Raw genomic sequence first — 18,741 nt, 5'->3', positions numbered from 1 at the left:
CCCTCACACTAAGTAACTTTGCACCTAACCTTTATCAGGTAAAGGTTAGACATATAGGTGACTTATAAGTTACTTAAGTGCAGTGTAAAATGGCTGTGAAATAACGTGGACGTTATTTCACTCAGGCTGCAGTGGCAGGCCTGTGTAAGAATTGTCAGAGCTCCCTATGGGTGGCAAAAGAAATGCTGCAGCCCATATGGATCTCCTGGAACCCCAATACCCTGGGTACCTCAGTACCATATACTAGGGAATTATAAGGGTGTTCCAGTAAGCCAATGTAAATTGGTAAAATTGGTCACTAGCCTGTTAGTGACAATTTGGAAAGAAATGAGAGAGCATAACCACTGAGGTTCTGGTTAGCAGAGCCTCAGTGAGACAGTTAGGCACCACACAGGGAACACATACATATAGGCCACAAACTTATGAGCACTGGGGTCCTGACTAGCAGGGTCCCAGTGATACATAACAAACATACTGAAAACATAGGGTTTTCACTATGAGCACTGGGCCCTGGCTAGCAGGATTCCAGTGAGACAGTGAAAACATCCTGACATACACTCCCAAACAGGCCAAAAGTGGGGGTAACAAGGCTAGAAAGAGGCTACTTTCTCACAGTCTGTCTTTGTTTTACATTTGGATACCCTGTCCCCAACATATACATCCCATTATTTTCTATGGGATTTAGATTTTGGGGAATGGGATATTCGTAACCATTGTGACGGAGTAACCCATCTGCCGAAATCTAAATCAGGCCCTAAGTTTTTTCAATGAGAAGAGATGTTTTGTCATGGGAAGAGGAGTAACAATGCTTTATATTCTGATTTGCCTTCATACAGAAAGATAAAAGTGGGGTTATCATTTGGGATCACGACCTAAATATTAAATCCACGATTTGTAAAATGTCTCAACAGGCCTTTTTTCAGCTGCACCAACATAAACATGCCCTTCCATTAATTGCTTGTGAAAAATATAAGACGGCCATGAAGCACATTGTTAATGTAAATTCTGATTATAAAAAAGGCCAGTACTTGGGAAACTCTACAAAATTAAGAGACAGAAAAGAAGAAGATTTAAAGTAGTATGTTTGGTCCTCAGTTTGTGAAACTCTTATTCAGGTCATTGGCGGCTGCTTACATTTGAAAGTGGTGGGTTGTAAAAGTTAGCTATGACTTGTAAGTAGTGAGCAAAGCTCAGTGGGCAAACCTAAAAATTTTAAAAAGATTGGCAAATGGTACATTTTAAAGCACATTTTTATAAAGAATTTAGTGGGAAAGCAAGACGTTTTACAAAGCAGTTCTGAACATGTATTCTTGAAATATTTAAACAGGTCAAAAACTGCCCCATACATTATTGCATTAACATATTCAACAGTTATTGTAGTGTGCAAATTACACAGTGTGGCAACTTCGGCCTCTTTAAAGTGTGTGCTTGCCCAGTGTCTTGCACTGTGTGCAGCATCAACTTTGAAAGAAAATGCTCTATCCAGGTTTGGAGAAGCCCACCCAGCTGCTGGCCTCAATCACTCATAGAGAAATATGTGCAGAAAGTGCTTTAAGTGGGAAGATAAAAGTGGGGTCTCTAAAAGGGACGTGGCTTGAACATGTAAAATAATTTTCTGAAATTCCCATAGTGGTTGCCCAACTGGTATTTTGGTTTCTCTTTGAGCTTTCTGTTAATGCAGTCAGATATATAAAACAACTGACATACACCTAAAACCTGCCAGGACTATTGGCTTTGTCAATGATTTTTAGCTGTCTATGAAACTGAGTAGCAACAATGACTGTTGTAAATAAATAATATTGAAAATGTTTCAATTCTGAAATTGTGAGGCTGTAAATTAAATATTCTTGAGGCTTGTGGAAGGAGTATTGGTCTTCAGTTAAGGGCACTTAGACATGTATGCCTTTTTTTCTTTCCACATCTCACCCAGCTGCATATCTTAAACCTCATCTCATTCCTCTCTAGTACCCTCTCTTCATTCTCTCCTCTCCTGATTGCACTTCCTTGCATCTCCTTCACTTTACCAACCTTAAAAACACACACCGCACTTACTCACATATACGCACTTTATTTTCTTTGCCTTCTCAATATTTTGATAACGATGCACCCCTATTGGCACACAATGACGCACAATTTCAGTTGAAACTGAAATCTGTGACCATTGCTTTGCAGAGAGGCCAACCTACTAACATGCACTGTGAGAAACTTGCACTGCCTAGAGCCTCAGCACCAGAGCTCTCAATCAAGGCCCGTTATAAACGCCTGGTGCAATTGAAAATATGCACTACACAAAAAAACACAGAAACACAACATGATGGAATTAGCTAACACTCTTAGGGAATGCAAGATTAGGTCAAATATTTAAAATAGAAACAGGAGCTAAATTGCTGAGGTATTATTGTAGGGTTAAGTTCATAGGAATGGAATGGAATAGAATGTGGGATGGATAAGATTCTAGGTGGGGGCTTGGAATGGAGTGAGGACACTGGAGGTTTGGTCTGGGAGGAAGCTGGGAGTTATGTAAGCTGTTCATGATCTTATTGGCAATAAAAGAAACTTTACTAATGATCACCTGCGTGATTACTACATGAATTGGCGACGAGGGACTCTGCGCAGGGGGCAGAGACAGGTGTAACTACCAACCCCTGGTTGAAAGAAACTGGATGCCAGTTCTACGAGATCAAGACCGAGATTGATGTGACTTACAGAACCTACGTGCAACTTTAAAGTGTTTTTATTTGGGAAAGGTGATAAAGTAACTTTTCTTCTACAGAGCCCTGAATCATGGAGGAAGGTGCTTGGAACTGTCATGTAATGTGTTTAATGAAATTGTAACGGTCATCGGCGTTGTTTCAGCAAGTTTACGTATTGCAAAAGGGCAAAGCACAAGCATATGCTAAGGAGTATATTGTTGAGAAGATATACAGCGTATTTATTAAAGGGAAACATATTGAAGCGCAATAGCTGCTGCGTGCGAAGACGCTCTTTGAAAATAACTCACGCGCCACACACTCTCCTTGGCATGCGGCGCCGGTCTACAGTGTATGTGCGTGTTAACTCCGTAATATAAAGCGGATATTCGACATTGCAAGTATAAAACTGTAATACTCACAAGCTCTCTGAAGACGATCCAAGACCGGAATTGACATGAGTATTCATAGGATCTGTAAAGCTATCGGGAAGCTTGTAGGCGTGACTTCATCTGCATAGGAATTGGGCATTACTGCTGGCAAAACTCACACTCTGGAAGTGTGGAAAGGGAAAAAGGACTATACAAAGTTACAAAGTATTAACAATAGAAAGGGGACTGCTGCATCTGAGATGAAGTGGAGTTTATGGGGGATAACTTCTTGGCTAAATTATTCGCTTTGTTATTTTAAATTATTATTTTACATTTTTATTTTAGATTGTTATATTATTAGTTTATTAATTTGGATTGTTATTTTTGAAATTTTTGGTAGTTTGTTGCTTTGCATCTTTCTTTGCAGGATGGCTGAGCAGAATATTTCTGCACCACTGTGCTTTCTGCCTGTGCCAGCTGAACCAGTAATAACGTTATATTAAGATAGAAAAACATATTTACTACTTATTTATTGGCTATAGCAGGAGATACATATAGTCCTATGAGGAAACAAGTGATTCTACTACATCTTTTGGGAGCAGAAGGAAGGAGGATATATGATGACTTACCTGAAATACCCTTGAGTACAGGAGAGGGACAACAGATGAACGTTTATGAGATGTCCCTGCAGATGTTAGAAAAACATTTTACTCCTAAATTAAGCATAGTGTTTGAACGTCATAAATTATTTTCCCGAGTTCAAGCTCATGATGAGGATGTAATGTCATATGTGGCTGCTTTAAGAGTTTGGCTGTCACGTGTGATTTCTGTGACTTATGTGACTCTCAGATACGTGACCAAATAGTGCGTAGTACAAGTAATAGCAAAGTGAAAGAGAAATTATTGTCCATGGATCCGATGTTAGAAGAACGCTTTCAAATAGCAAGAAGTATGGAACATACTGCTGCTTGGATGAAGGAAATTGAAGCAACTAGAACTTATATGAAATACTTAGGGACCACTGTGGAGGTAAAGGAGATTAAGTCCAAGAAACAAGTGTGGATGCCAGAGAATGTTGAAATGAAAGCTGGAGAGAAGAAAAAGATTAATATTTTGTGTTTCAGGTGCGGATGTCCAGGGCACATAGCTTCTAGTCCAAGTTGTACAGCACGAACTTTAACATGCAGATCGTGCGGGAAAAGGAGTCATACAGCTAAGGTATGTAGGCCTAAAGGAAAAGTAATAACTGGTAGTGTTAAATCTGTGGATGATAAGGAAGATGAACATCATGAAATTGTGCTGTCTGTTGATGAAGTTGAGGAGTCTGGTGAACTAGTTGCAGAATCCTCGAGCAGTGGAAAGTGGAAGACAGAAAGTTCATGTAAACTGCAGAAAACGCATTGCAATGGGATGATGGATTCCGCAATTGTAAAGGTGTTGGTGGACTCTGGAAGTTTGTTCACACTCATATCGAGAGAAACATATGAGAAGATCTTGGGAAAGAAATTTGCAGACCTGTTGAAAACTGATGTAAAGGCGGTTGGATATGGTGGGAAGAGAATAGATATATTGGGGATGCAATGGATGGACATTTTATTTAAAGATAATGGAGTTCATGGAAAGGTGTACATCACTGGTGAGGGTTCGGACCTCCTAGGATGGCAGCATCAGAAGGACTTGAACATTATACTTGATCCCAATGCACCGGAACCGGTTATGGCTGTAGAGTGGATGGCTAATGTGGAATATTTAAAATCTAATTAGCAGTGGTGTGAAGAAATAGTGGCCAAGTTTCCTAGAGTTTTTACTGACAAACTAGGCAAATTGAAAGGATTCACACATCGTATAATTTTAAAAAGTAATGCAGTTCCAGTTGTACACAAATTGAGGCCTGTACTGTTTTTGATGAGGACACCACTGCGACAAGAGTCGGAGAAGTTGCTTGAACAAAATATAATTGAACCAATAGAGTCATCTGAGTGGTTGGCACCAATAGTCATGGCACCTAAGGAAGGGAATAAGATTAGGTTCTTCATTGACCTGAGAGATCTGAACAGGAGTATTTGGGTAGATAGGCAACCCTTAACGAACATCACAGAGATGTTAAGTGTGATGGGAGGTGGGAAGGTGTTTAGCGTTTTGGACATGTCTGCAGCGTATCATCAGATCAACTTGCATCCCGAATCTCGACCCCTAACTTCCTTTGTGAAGCCGTTGGGGGCATATCAGTATTGTAGGATGCCTTTCAGCCTAGCATCCAGAGGATAATGCAGAACATTTTCAAAGATCTAAGCAATGTACTGTGTTTCCAGGATGACATAATCATTGTAGGCAAATCTTTTGAGGAGCATAATAAGTTATTGGAGAATGTGCTACGAAAAACTGAATACCATGGACTAACAGTAAAGATGGAAAAGTGCCAGTTAAGGAAAGGTTGTGTGAACTACTTGGGGCATGAGATATCTGCAGAGGGAATTAAACCAAAAAAAGCATTGTAAAGGCTATTAGTGAAGCTCCTAGACCAAGCAACAAAGATCAGTTGAGGTCTTTCCTCGGTTTAGCTGAGTATTGTTTGAAATTTGTGCATAATTTTGCTGATCTGGTGGAGCCCTGAGAGTGTTGAAAAAAGGAACAGTGTTTGAGTGGAAACTTGATAGTGAGAGGGCATTTGAAGATATTAAACGATTGGTTGCTGGTGCCCCTACGTTGGGACATTTTGATGTCACCAAAAAGACAATTGTAATGACTGATGCTAGCAGTGTAGGTTTGGGTGCAGTATTAATCCAAATGGTGGACAGAGAGGAAAGGATCATTGGATTTGCCTCACGCCGTTTACAAGGGGCTGAACGGTCTTATTCTGCTATAGAGAAGGAGGCGTTAGCCTGTTGCTGGGGCATAAACCACTTTAGGTATTTGCTTATGGGGTTTACCTTTTATCCTCCATACAGACCATAAGCCTGTATTGCAAATTTTCAAAAATGGTCATGGACTGGAAGGGAGTTTAACACCTCGCATCCCTAGGTGGCTAATAACCGTAATTGATTTCAATTTTGTAATTGAAATGGTGAGGGGAAGGAAAAATGTGGTGGCAGATTGCTTATCTCGGTTACCTAAATCATCAAATCAAATCAAATCATTAACATTTATAAAGCGCGCTACTCACCCGTGCGGGTCTCAAGGCGCTAGGGGGGAAAGGGGGGGGTTATCGCTGCTCGAACAGCCAAGTCTTTAGGAGTCTCCGGAAAGCGGAGTGGTCCTGGGTGGTCCTGAGGCTGGTGGGGAGGGAGTTCCAGGTCTTGGCCGCCAGGAAGGAGAAAGATCTCCCACCCGCCGTGGAGCGGCGGGTGCGAGGGACGGCAGCAAGTGCGAGGCCAGCGGAGCGGAGGGGGCGGGTGGGGACGTAGAAGCTGAGGCGTCTGTTGAGGTATTCCGGTCCCTTGTTGTGGAGGGCTTTGTGTGCGTGGGTGAGAAGACGGAAGGTGATCCTTTTGCTGACTGGGAGCCAATGCAGGTGTCTCAGGTGTGCGGAGATGTGGCTGTTGCGGGGTACGTCGAGGATGAGGCGGGCCGAGGCGTTTTGGATGCGTTGCAGGCGGTTTTGGAGTTTGGCTGTGGTCCCGGCGTAGAGGGTGTTGCCGTAGTCCAGGCGGCTCGTGACGAGGGCGTGGGTCACGGTTTTTCTGGTGTCGGCGGGGATCCAGCGGAAGATCTTACGGAGCATGCGGAGAGTGAGGAAGCAGGCGGAGGACACGGCGTTGACTTGCTTGGTCATGGTGAGAAGAGGGTCCAAGATGAAGCCGAGGTTGCGGGCGTGGTCTGCGGGGGTCGGTGCGGTGCCGAGGGCCGTGGGCCACCAGGAGTCGTCCCAGGCGGACGGGGTGTTGCCGAGGATGAGGACTTCCGTTTTTTCAGAGTTCAGCTTTAGGCGGCTGAGCCTCATCCAATCTGCGACGTCCTTCATACCCTCTTGTAGGTTGGTCTTGGCGCTGGCGGGGTCCTTGGTGAGGGAGAGTACAAGTTGGGTGTCGTCGGCGTAGGAGGTGATGATGATGTCGTGCTTGCGTACGATGTCGGCGAGGGGGCTCATGTAGACATTGAAGAGTGTCGGGCTGAGCGATGAGCCTTGAGGTACGCCGCAGATGATCTTGGTGGGTTCTGAGCGAAACGGAGGGAGGTAAACTCTTTGGGAGCGGTTAGCGAGGAAGGAGGCGATCCAGTCCAGGGCCTGGCCTTGGATCCCGGTGGAGCGTAGGCGGGTGATTAGGGTGCGGTGACAGACGGTGTCAAAGGCAGCCGAGAGGTCGAGGAGAATGAGGGCGACTGTTTCACCGTTGTCCATCAGGGTTCTGATGTCGTCTGTGACTGAGATGAGGGCGGTTTCCGTGCTGTGGTTGGTTCGGAATCCGGTTTGTGAAGGGTCGAGCAGGTTGTTGTCTTCCAGGAAGGTGGTCAGCTGTTTGTTGACGGTCTTTTCTATTACCTTGGCTGGGAAAGGTAGAAGAGAGATGGGGCGGAAGTTTTTCAGGTCGCTTGGGTCAGCCGTAGGTTTCTTTAGTAGGGCGTTGACTTCAGCGTGCTTCCAGCATTCGGGGAAGGTAGCAGAAGAAAAAGAAGAGTTGATGACGGTCTGGAGGTGCGGGGCGATGATGTCGTCGGCTTTGTTAAAGATGAAGTGCGGGCAGGGGTCCGAAGGGGCGCCGGAGTGGATAGAGTTCATGATGGATTTGGTTTCTTCCGTGTTGATGTGGGTCCAGTTGTTGAGGGTGATGTCCGGGGAAGCGGGTTCAGTGGTGTATGGTTGGGTCTGGTGTCCGAAGCTGTCGTGGAGGTCGCTGATCTTGCGATGGAAGAAAGTGGCGAGGGATTCGCACAAATCCTGTGAGGGCGTGACGGCGTTGGCGCTGGCGCTGGGGTTGGAGAACTCTTTGACGATGCTGAAGAGTTCTCTGCTGTTGTGGCTGTTTTTGTCTAGTCTGTCGGTGAAAAAGTTCCTTTTGGCAGTGCGGATCAGGTGGTGGTGTTCGCGTGTAGCGTTCTTGAGGGCGGTCATGTTGTCAGCGGTGTGGTCCTTGCGCCAGGCCTTCTCAAGGGCACGACAAGTTTTCTTTGATTCTTTGAGGGTGTCAGAGAACCAGAGAGGTTTTTTGGTGTTGGTCTGTCGATGCGTGCGTTTGAGGGGAGCAAGGTTGTCAGCGCAGTTGGAGATCCAGTTTGTGAGGTTGAGAGCTGCGTCGTTGGGGTCGGTGGTGAGGGTGGGTTGGTTGGCGGCGAGAGCGGAGAAGAGTTGCTCTTCAGGGATCTTGTTCCACTGTCGATGAGGGATGGGTTGAGTGCGGAGGTGGGAGGTCTCGCGTCGGAATGTGAAGTGGACGCAGCTGTGGTCGGTCCAGTGTAGGGCAGAGGTGTGGCTGAAGAAGACGTGTTTGCTGGCGGAGAAGATAGGGTCGAGCGTGTGTCCGGCGATGTGGGTGGCGGTGTTCACCAGTTGTTTGAGGCCGAGGTTGGCGAGGTTGTCGAGCAGGGTGGTGGTGTTGGGGTCGTTGTTTTGTTCCAGATGGAAGTTGAGGTCGCCTAGGAGGATGTAGTCCGGTGAGGCGAGGGCGTGCGGGGAGATGAAGTCGGCGATGGCGTCGCTGAAAGAGGCGCGAGGTCCGGGAGGACGGTAGACGAGGGATCCTCTGAGGGTGGTCCTTGGGTCGGTGCGAATCTGAAAATGCAGGTGTTCAGCGGCGAGGGGGGGGTCTTCGGTGGAGGTGGTGACGCTGATGGAGTCTTTGAAGATGATGGCGACACCTCCTCCTACTTGGTTGGTGCGGTCTTTTCTGGAGATCTTGTAGCCTTCGGGGATGGCGGGTAGCGATGTCTGGAGCAGAGGAGGCGTTCCTCCATGTCTCCGTGATGAAGGCGACGTCCGGGGCTGTGGAGTCCAGGAGGTCCCAAAGTTCAACGGCGTGCTTGTGGACGGAACGAGCGTTGATCAGGATGCACTTGAGGTGGTTGATGGCGCGTGGGCTTGTGGTCGTGGTAGTTGCGTGGTGGAAGATGCGTTTGCAGGAGTTGCAGGCGAAGGGTCCATGGGTGCGTTTGGGGTGAGCTAGGAAGCAGGTTTTGGAGCGCCCTGGGTTGAGGGCGTGGAGGGTGGTGGGGTCGTAGCGGATCAGCGGGGCTTGGGGGAGCTGGGGACCAGGGGTCGTGGCGCTGGGCGCGGGCCAGGCGCGGACGGGCGCCATAAGAGGTAGGAGGGGGGGGAGGGGTCAGCTGGGGGCGAATGGGAGCTGGGGGGCGGGGGCGTGCAGGAGGTCGCGGCGGGAAAGCGCGAGGGAGGGGGGGGACAGGTAGAGTGATAGGAGCTGGGGGAGGGGGTTTAGGGTGGAGGAGGGTGAGTGTTAGGAGGTTTGGAGGTTAGGGAGAGAGATAGGAGTAGGGTTGTGAAGATAGGGGAGGGGGGGTTGTAGAGGTGGGTGAGGGAGAGAGGTAGAGTGAGAGGATAGGGAGATAGGTAGTAGAGGGGGTGGCGGGAGGGGGGGGAGAGATAGAGAAATAGATAGAGAAAATAGATAGAGAAGTCGATAGATAGGGAAATAGATAGATAGACAGATAGGTAGGTAGGAGGAGGTGGAGAGTGGGGGAGTTAGATAGTGAGATAGGGAGCTAGAGAGATAGGAAGATAGGAGGAGTGAGGGAGGTAGATAGCGAACGGGTTAGCTAGGGGTGAGAGAGGGGGAGGCGAGTGAGGGAGGGGGATGAGGAAGGAGCAGGAGGGCAGGCTCGGGGGAAGAAGACAGAGGAGGTAGAAGAGCCGAAGACAGGAGAACAGAAGACAGAAGACCAGAAGACAGAAGCACAGAAGATCGGAAGAGCAGAAGAACAGAGAAGAACAGAGAAGAACACAGAAGAACACAGAAGAACCGAGAAGAAGAACACAGAAGCACCGAGAAGAACAGAGAAGAAGAACACAGAAGACCGGAAGAACACAGAAGAACAGAAGGGAAGAACAGAAGAACAGAAGAGAAGAACAGAAGAACACAGAAGAAGATTGCAGAGGGGGGGCGAGGAGGAAGAGACAGAGAGGAGGAAAAGAAGCAGGAGCAGGAGAGAAGGTGAGTGGCGCGGGGCAGGGCGAGGGGCTGGGAGGAGGGGGGTACTTACAGTTAGGTGGGTCTCAGGAACACAGGAACTCGGGAACTTGGAGGAGCTGCAGCGGCAGGGGGAGCGACCTACCCTTGGGTCAAGGGTCGCTACCACTGTCGCGCAGCGGCCGCCATAAGAGGTAGGAGGGGGGGAGGGGTCAGCTGGGGGCGAATGGGAGCTGGGGGGCGGGGGCGTGCAGGAGGTCGCGGCGGGAAAGCGCGAGGGAGGGGGGGGGGACAGGTAGAGTGAGAGGAGCTGGGGGAGGGGGTTTAGGGTGGAGGAGGGTGAGTGTTAGGAGGTTAGGGAGAGAGATAGGAGTAGGGTTGTCAAGATAGGGGAGGGGGGGTTGTAGAGGTGGGTGAGGGAGAGAGGTAGAGTGAGAGGATAGGGAGATAGGTAGTAGAGGGGGTGGCGGGAGGGGGGGAGAGATAGAGAAATAGATAGAGAAAATAGATAGAGAAGTCGATAGATAGGGAAATAGATAGATAGACAGATAGGTAGGTAGGAGGAGGTGGAGAGTGGGGGAGTTAGATAGTGAGATAGGGAGCTAGAGAGATAGGAAGATAGGAGGAGTGAGGGAGGTAGATAGCGAATTGATGGAGGTGTTAATGGAGCATGTGATATGCAGTTGGAAGCATTTTCTATTGATGGAGAATTAGCCCTAGGTGAGGATGAATGGGAGGAGGCTGTAAGAAATGATGTATAGTATGATGAATTAAGAAGATTCATAATGGGTGAAAGTTCTGATGCGGTGCGGAGTAACTTGAAGCAGTACTTAATGGGGAGTGATGAACTGAGTGTGCAAGGTGAACGTGTGTTGAGGCGGGACAGAATTGTGCCTCCCATAAAGTTCAGAGTAAGATTGGGAAAAATTGTTCATGAAGGGCATTTGGGGAGGAGCTTGACTAAGAGGAGGTTGCGACAATTTTGCTGGTGGCCTGGAATGGACAGGGATGTGGAGAAGATGGTGGAGGAATGTCAAGCTTGTAGGAATAGTGACAAATCGAAAGTGGTCAGGGAACCGCCTTTGGGTTCCAGGCAGTTTCCTGAGGCACCGTGGGAGAAATTAGCCTTTGACCTATTGGGGCCTGTGGACAAATTGGGAAGAAGGAGTCGTTTTTATAATGGTCTTAGTAGACTATTATAGTAAGTGGTTTGTAGTCAAAACTATTGAACAAGTTACTACCAACAATGTTAAAGAATTCCTTAGGGAAATGTTTTTGGAGGAAGGTATCCCTAAGGTCTTAGTGACAGATAATGGAGTACAATTGGTTGAGGGTGGAACATTAAAGGGTGGCATTGTTCCGACCACCGGCTAATGGGTTGGTGGAAAGGGTGAACAGAATTATAATGGAGAACATACAGTTGTCGTTGGAGAATGGGTTGAATTAGAGGGAGGAATTGAGCAAGATGTTGTGGGCGCACAGAGTAATGCCTCATTCGGTGACAGAGGTGTCACCCTTCATTGCCCTTAAGGGCAGGGAACCAGGAACTAAAGAATCTCCTTGGTGGATGAATGTGAAAAACAGGTGAGGATTGATCAGAAAGACTTGAAGGCGAGAGCTGTGTATTTCCAAAGAAAGAATAAAATGAATTATGACAAAAGGAAAAGTGTGAAGAGTGCCAATGTGAAGCCTGGAGATCTGGTTGCGGTGAGGAAGGTTGGAATTATAAAGAAAGGTGAAAGTAAGTTTTATGAACCACAGAGAGTAATATCAGTGAAACATTTTGTAGTTAAGTTGGAGGATGGCAGAGAATGGAGCGTAGGAAATCTATGTAAATTGAAGGATGTGTAAAGATTTTGCTAAGTACACAGGATGGTATAGGATGTCATGTGTACATATTATTTATCTATGTATATAAGTCATGGTTACATATTATTTATCTATGTATATAAGTCATGGTAGGTTATGTAATTAGTAACACATTTTGTTTAGATTATTTAAGGGGAATATGTGTAGGGTTAAGTTCATAGGAATGGAATGGAATAGAATATGGGATGGATAAGATTCTAGGTGGGGGCTTGGAATGGAGTGAGGACACTGGAGGTTTGGTCTGGGAGGAAGCTGGGAGTTATATAAGCTGTTCATGATCTTATTGGCAATAAAAGAAACTTTACTAATAATCACCTGCGTGATTACTACAATTATCTTAACATTTTTAACATTAATTGTTCAAAAATCAATCTGTGTTTTTAGCATTAATGTTAAGGGCATGAATACCAGGCCAGACAGGGACCCATTTCAATGTCTGTTTTCATGTTATTTGAATGAACCAAATCCCTAATATTATGCAGCCACAAACATAAAGCATGCTACAGCTTCTGTCGTCAAAAACCAAATGTCTATGTCGTATTCTAGGCATGCATACGTTTTACAGTTAATGTTTTTTGATATTTTTATGGTATTAAAAAATCAAGACACTACTTGCACATATTTCTCCCTTAGCGCTTGACTCCGATATTTGGATCAACTTCACCAGGGAACAAAAGTCCTGCACATTTTTTGAATCAATCAACTTTTCTAGGGAACAACTACAACAGCACAGGGAAATTAACTTAATTAATCAATCAATCATAATACTTGTAAAGCACGACTAGGCACTAGGGGGGAGTAAGTGAGAGGTCGTTGAACAACAGAGGGGATCAGGTGAAGAGACAAGTTTTGAGGTCCTTTCTGAATTGCAATAAAGTGGAAGATCTTCTGAGGTGGATGGGAAGGGAGTTCCAGGTCTTGGCGGTGTGGTGGGAGAAGGATCTTCCTCCTGCTGTGGCCTTCCAGACGTGTGGGACAGCAGCGAGTGTGAGGTTGGCGGAGCAGAGCTGTCTGGTGGGCGTGTAGAAGTGGAGTCTTTGGTTGAGGTAATCTGGTCCAGTGTTGTGGAGGGCTTTGTATGCATGCGTGAGAAGCTTGAATGTGATTCTCTTGTCTATTGGGAGCCAGTGCAGGTCTCTCAGTAGAGCGGAGGTGTGGCTGTGTTTGTGGTGTTAAAGATGAGACGGGCGGGGGCGTTCTGGATGCATTGCAGTCTTTTCTGTACCTTGGTGGTGGTTCTGGCGTAGAGTGCGTTGCCGTAGTCTAGGCAGCTGCTGACTAGGGCCTGGGTGACTGTTCTTTTGGATTCGGGTGGGATCCATTTAAAGATCTTCCAGAGCATGCGCATGGTGTTGAAGCAGGCGGAGGAGACTGTACTTACTTGACGGTTCATCAAGAGTCCAAGATGAAGCTGAGGTTGCAGGGGTGGTCGGTGTGGGCCGGAGTGCTTTCAAGGGCAGTTGGCCACCAGGAAATGTCCCAGGCTGAGGGGTTGTTGACGATGATGATGACTTCTGTTTTTTTGGTATTCAGCTTGAAGCAGCTCTCCTTCATCCAGGCGGCGACTGCCGTCATTCCATTGTGGAAGTTGGTTTTGGCTGTGTGCGGGTTGTTGGTGAGGGATATGATTATCTGGGTGTCTTCAGCGTATGAGACGATGTTGAGTGTGTGGTGTCTGATGATGTTGGCTAGGGGGGCCATGTAGAGGTTGAAGAGAGTGATGGTCTCTGAGTAGAAGGGGGGAGTCGAGCTCTTTGGGTCCTGTCGGAGAGGAAGGGGGTGATCCATTCTAGTGCTTTGTCTTGGATGCCGGCGTCGTGGAGACAAGTCTGTAGCGTGCGGTGGCAGATGGTGTTGAAGACGGCAGACAGGTTGAGGGGGATGAGAGCGAGGGGGATGAGAGCTGTGGTCTCACCCCTGTCTAGGAGGATGCGGATGTCCTCTGTGGCAGTCAGGAGGGCGGTCTCGGTGCTGTGGTTGCTCAGAAAGCCTGACTGTGAGGGGTCCAGGAAGTTGTTGAGTTCGATGTGTCTGGTGAGTTGTCTGTTGACAGCCTTTTTGATGACTTACTTGGGAAGGGGAGCAGAGAGATGGGCCGGAAGTTCTTGAGGTCGCCTGGGTCTGCAGTGGGTTTCTTCAGGAAGGGCTTGATTTTGCCGTATTTCCAGATTTCTGGGAAGGTGGCGGTTTCGAAGGAGCAGTTGATGATGTGCCGGAGTTTAGGTGCGATGGTGCTATTTGCTTTGTTGAAGATATGGTGGGGGCAGGGACCGTAGGGAGAGCCAGAGTGGATGGATTTCCTGATGTTGAGGGTTTCTTCATCTGAGATGCTGGCCAGCAGAGGAGGTGGTGGGGGTTTGGAGGAACTTTGGTGGTGGATATGCCGGTGTGGGCGTGGGAATGTCCTGAGTCGGGAAGCTGTCGTAGATGTCTTCTATCTTGGGGTGAAAGTAGGTGGAGAGGTTATTGCAGAGTTCTTGTGAGGGGGATATCCGTGGAGTTCGCTCTTGGGTCGGTCAGTTCGATAGTGATTGTGAAGAGTTCCTTTCTGTTGTGTACGTTGCTGTTGATGCTTTCCTGGAAGGCGTTTCTCTTGGTGGTCCTGATAAGTTGGTGGTGTGTGTTTATGGCTATTTTGAAGACTTTGTGGTTGGTAGGGGTCTTCTTGGTGCGCCATTTTCTTTCGAGGCGCCTGCAGTTTTGTTTGGACTCCTTCAAGGTGGGGGTGAATCAGCTGGCTTTCGTTGATTTGCGCCTGTTGGAGGGTTTTTTAATGGGGGCTAAGTTGTTGGCGCAGTCCGAGATCCAGTTGATGAGGTCTTGGGCAGCTGTGTTAGTATTGAGGACATCTGGGGGGGGTGAGTTGTTAAGACTGGTGAGTAGCTAGTCCTTGGTGATCTTTTTCCAGCTTCTGTGGGGGGGGGGTAGGTGAGCGAGGTGTCAGTCGGGGGTTTTGGTGAAGGTAAAGTGGATACAGTGGTGGTCGGCCCATTGGAGTTCAGGGGGTGGGTCCCGGCGGCCTGTAGATGAGGGTGCCCCACAGCATTGTGTTAGGGTTGGTTCCAATCTGGAAGTGGAGGAGTTCCATGTTGGTTTTGCAGTCTTCGGTGCTGGTGGAGAGGGGTAGGGACTCTTTGTGTACGATGGCGATGTCTCCCGTGGGGCAGTTTGTGCAGTCTTTGCGGATGATCTTGCAGCTGTCTGAGATGGCGATGTGTGGAGCCGTGGAGGGGTTACGCCAGGTCTCTGTGCAGAAGGCGACATCTGGGGATGTGGTATCGATGAGGTTCCAGAGTTTTATGGCGTTCCTGTGGATGGAGCAAGTGTTGATTAGGATACATCTGGGGTTGTGTTCTCCTTTGTGGGTCCTCGGGGGTAGGCTTGAGTGATGGGGGCTGGTGAATTTGCAGTGGTGACAGGTGAAGGGTCCCTTGGTGTTGCTTTGTGAGGCCTGTTTACAGTTGTTGTTGAGTCCTGGGTTGAGAGCGATGAGTGCTGCTGGCGTATAGTGGTGGTGGGCGAGAGGTCCAGGGGTCCTGGCACTGGTCGGGCCGGGTCACGGACGGGCGCAGACAGGCTTGCCTTAGGTGCATCTTTAGTGTGCCAGGGGCGCACCAGTGGCGTGCCCGCTGTGTTCGGCCGCCAATAAGTAGGGAGGGGGAAGAAGAGGACTCCTGGGAGGCGGGAGCGGTGCAAAAAAGGGGGCTGGGGGGTGGGACCACAGGGGCAGCAGTGGCAGGGAGAATGAGAGAAAGGACAGGCGCGGGCCACAGAGCTAGCAGCGGCGAGGAGAGTAAGAGAGAGGCGAGAGAGAGATGCAAGAGTGAGGAGAAAATGAGGAAAAGATAGAGGAAAGCGCAGAAAGTGAAAGGCACAAAAACAGCACACAAAAGAAGAAATGAGGAGAAAAGAGAAAAGAGGCAGAGGGCAGCCCAGCAGAAGAACATAGCTATCCCACTAGATACCAGGGATGAGGCACATGCAGAAGCCTGCGGGTGGAGAAGGGCCTTGAACTTCTGACCGAGGTCAGAGTTCAAGTCAGAACGGGTTTCCACTTACTGGTGGAGCTGTGCGGAGGCAGAGCAGTTCACTAACCAGGTCATAGTGTGCATTCATAATACAATGCACACTATGAAAATGCTATGACATCAGCTCGTTATCGCTTCTGCAGAGGCTATGAGGTGAAAAGATGTGCACAGGAAAGAGTAGAGTGAGATGACAATGAGGCATCAGAAAAATATCCATGGTAACTAATATGGTGTTTGTAAAAATATGGCACAGCTAACTCATGGTAATACATACACTTCTAGATATCATATTAATCAGTTTGAACTACAATTATATTAATTCAGCATTTTCGTGTTGGATCAATCATAAAAATCTTTATTTATCATCAATGCTTAATCCTGAAAATATAAACCTAGAAAAATGCTACCACAGTTTTAACAGCATGCAAAACACTAGTAATGTTAGTTATACAAGAATGAATAACCCTAATGTAATCAGGTATGTATGTACAATAATGATTTGCTTTAATTCCATTGTATACTCCTCTCTCCTCCACCAGCAAAATATTGAATGCTAATTGGATAGGAATAACTATACTTTTCAACTAAAGTAGACATACATCTAATTTTCACACTATTGATTGCCACACTGTAGAAGGAGTCATAGCACCTAATATATCCATGACTACCTTTCAAAAACTCCTTTTCATCCTTGTCTGGTTCACTACATCATCTATTTCACTCAAATGATAAACTCTGGGAAACACTAAAGCAAAATAGCAAGAGCCAACTCGTTAGAACTGTCAGACTTCGGCCCTGTAAATTAAAGACTACTAATATACCTGCTGAGCTTATTGTGCCATCTTATGATGTAGCCTCATAAAGCATAACTCAGGCCTGCCATTGTAGCCTGTATGTAGTAAGGAGAAAGAAAATATACCAACATACACATTGCATGACATTGTGTAGGACAATGGAAGGTGTATGTAGATTGGTTCCTTATCAACAGAAGTAGGAAGTAATGTGCATATTTAGCATTTACTAACTTTTATTATATTAACATACTTATGAATCATTGTAATATATATGGTATCATGAAATCCAAAATTCAAATTTCCTTATGCTCCAAAATACTATGATTTAACTTACTGCTAAAAGTAGTTAGTTCAAAATCAGAAGCATTTCTCACCAGAGATAGTGGGCACACCAGCAGTCCATCTAAAACTGGTATTGCTATTATTATTATTATCATTATCTTTATAATTTTACAGTGTTAGCTGTACACGGTTTGCTGGTTAATACAAAAAGTATTGTGAAACTCAAAAAAGAAAAGCAAAAAAACAATTTCTTTAAAACAATGATGTTTCTCGATTTCTTCTTCTTTCTTTAAAACAATAGTCAAAGACAAAATTTCAAAAAATAATTTTCTTCTTTTCTTTGCAATGTTTTCATTAATTCAGTTAATTTCAGTTACTCAGTTTCTAGACTCTAAAATCTCTTATCTTGCTCAACAGCACTTCTTAGTTTTGCCGTAACACTTTCTTTGTTATTTGATGTGGTTATTCTTCTGTCTCTGGTCCATTATCAGATTAAGTTTCAAAATTGTACTGGCAATGATTCACTGGGTTGTAATCTTAATCTTCTTCTTCCTCTTAATCTTCTTCTTAATCTTCTTCTTAGGCATCTTCTTTTTAATCATCATCACCGTCTTCTGAATCATATTCAGGTTCTTCTTAATCATCTTTTTCTTCTTAATCATCTTCTTTTTACACTTCATCTTACTCTTCTTCTTAATCGTCTTCTTCTTTCTCTTTTTCTTCTTAACCATCTTCTTCTCCTTTTTCATCTTCTTCTTAATGATCATCTTCATCTCCTTAATCACCTTTTTCGTAATCATCATCATAGTCTTCATCTTCTTCTTCTTAATCGTCATCATCATCACCTACTTCTTCTTCTTAATCATCATCATTTTCTTCTTAATCATCATTGTCATCATCATCATCGTCTTATTCTTAATCATTATCATCATCTTAATCCTCTTTTTTCAATCATCTTCTTAATCATCTATTTATTTTTCTTCTTTGTAATCTTCGTCTTCATCTTCAGCTTCTTAATCATCTTCTTCTTAATCATCATCTTTTTCTTCTTAATTATCTTTTTCTGCTTCTTAATCATCTTCTTTTTAATCATCATCTTTTTCTTCTTAATTATCTTTTTCTGCTTCTTAATCATCTTCATCTTTTTCTCCCTAATCATCTTCTTCTTAATCATTATCATCATCTTCTTCTGAATCATCAACTTGTTTTTCATATTCATAATCATAATCTTCTTAATCATCATCTTTATCTTTATCATCATCTTTTTCTTCTTAATTATCATCATTTTCTTAATCATCATCATCTTCTTCATCATCATCCTTTTCTTCTTCTTAATCAATCATCTTCTTCTTCTTGTTAATCATCATCATCTTCCCCTTCTTCTTAATCATTATCATCTTTTTTTAATCATCGCCATCATATTCTTTTTTGTTTTCTTCTTAATCATCAACATAATCATCTTATTCTTAATCATCATCTTCATCTTCTTTATCATCACCATGTTATTATTCATCATCACCATCTTCTTATTCATTATCATCTTCTTAATCATCATCATCTTTTTAATCATCATCATCTTTTTAATAACCATCTTCTTCTTAATCATCGTCATCATCTTCTTAATCATCATC

The 18,741-nt window shown here is 45.6% G+C and overlaps 1 long non-coding RNA gene across 1 annotated transcript in view; it reads right to left on the bottom strand.

The window, feature by feature from the left end:
* LOC138284081 (uncharacterized) overlaps positions 1–3,244 on the bottom strand; it is a 143,378-nt gene extending 140,134 nt beyond the window's left edge. Inside the window, exon 1 of the long non-coding RNA XR_011201341.1 lies at positions 3,113–3,244. This is a non-coding gene — a long non-coding RNA (uncharacterized lncRNA). The remainder of the gene's footprint in view (positions 1–3,112) is intronic.
* Between the last annotated feature and the right edge of the window lie 15,497 nt (positions 3,245–18,741).

The sequence above is a fragment of the Pleurodeles waltl genome, chromosome 3_1 (genome assembly GCF_031143425.1).
Source record: "Pleurodeles waltl isolate 20211129_DDA chromosome 3_1, aPleWal1.hap1.20221129, whole genome shotgun sequence".
Classification (NCBI taxonomy): Eukaryota; Metazoa; Chordata; class Amphibia; order Caudata; family Salamandridae; genus Pleurodeles; species Pleurodeles waltl.
This window is presented reverse-complemented; position numbering and strand designations above follow the sequence as displayed.